General features: G+C 29.2%; 1 protein-coding gene across 2 annotated transcripts in view; it reads right to left on the bottom strand.

Annotated features, from left to right (window-relative positions):
• LOC106679070 (odorant receptor 43b) overlaps positions 1 to 469 on the bottom strand; it is a 10,760-nt gene that overhangs the window by 834 nt on the left and 9,457 nt on the right. The gene's annotated exons all lie outside the window — the stretch shown is intronic.

The raw sequence follows: 469 nt of genomic DNA, 5'->3' as shown, positions 1-469 counted from the left end.
AGTAATAGTTTCAAGATATTCGACAAAATGTTGATTTCTTGTTCTTTAGACAAAAATTTAGATTTATGAGACATTATATCTGAGGATGAAATAATTAAACATTTTTTTTTAACTGAGACTTACCGCACGTGCCGCTGAGCTCACTTAGATCTCCGATTAAGTAGCCCTGACGAACTCTGGAAATTCTGGCCGAAACGTTGGCACTATTAAAAAGTTTTTCAACTTATTTGAGTTGTCTGACTCCACACTTTTCTTTTCCTCATATATTTTTTATTTTCAATTCATTGTTATGTATTTTTCAAAATTTGTAATTTTATATATATTTTGGGAAATTAATATGTCAGGAACCATTACATGTACAAATGTCTATTAGCACTCAGATTAAAGCTAATTTAACGTAATAAAAAGTAGTTTATGATGTTTATCTTCGTAGGAGTAATAGTTTCAAGATATTCGACAAAATGTTGAT

Source organism: Halyomorpha halys, unplaced genomic scaffold (genome assembly GCF_000696795.3).
Source record: "Halyomorpha halys isolate HHAL.00 unplaced genomic scaffold, Hhal_1.1 Scaffold12.1, whole genome shotgun sequence".
Classification (NCBI taxonomy): domain Eukaryota; kingdom Metazoa; phylum Arthropoda; class Insecta; order Hemiptera; family Pentatomidae; genus Halyomorpha; species Halyomorpha halys.
The sequence above is the reverse complement of the archived record's forward strand: the minus strand, read 5'-3'. Positions and strand labels throughout refer to the sequence as shown.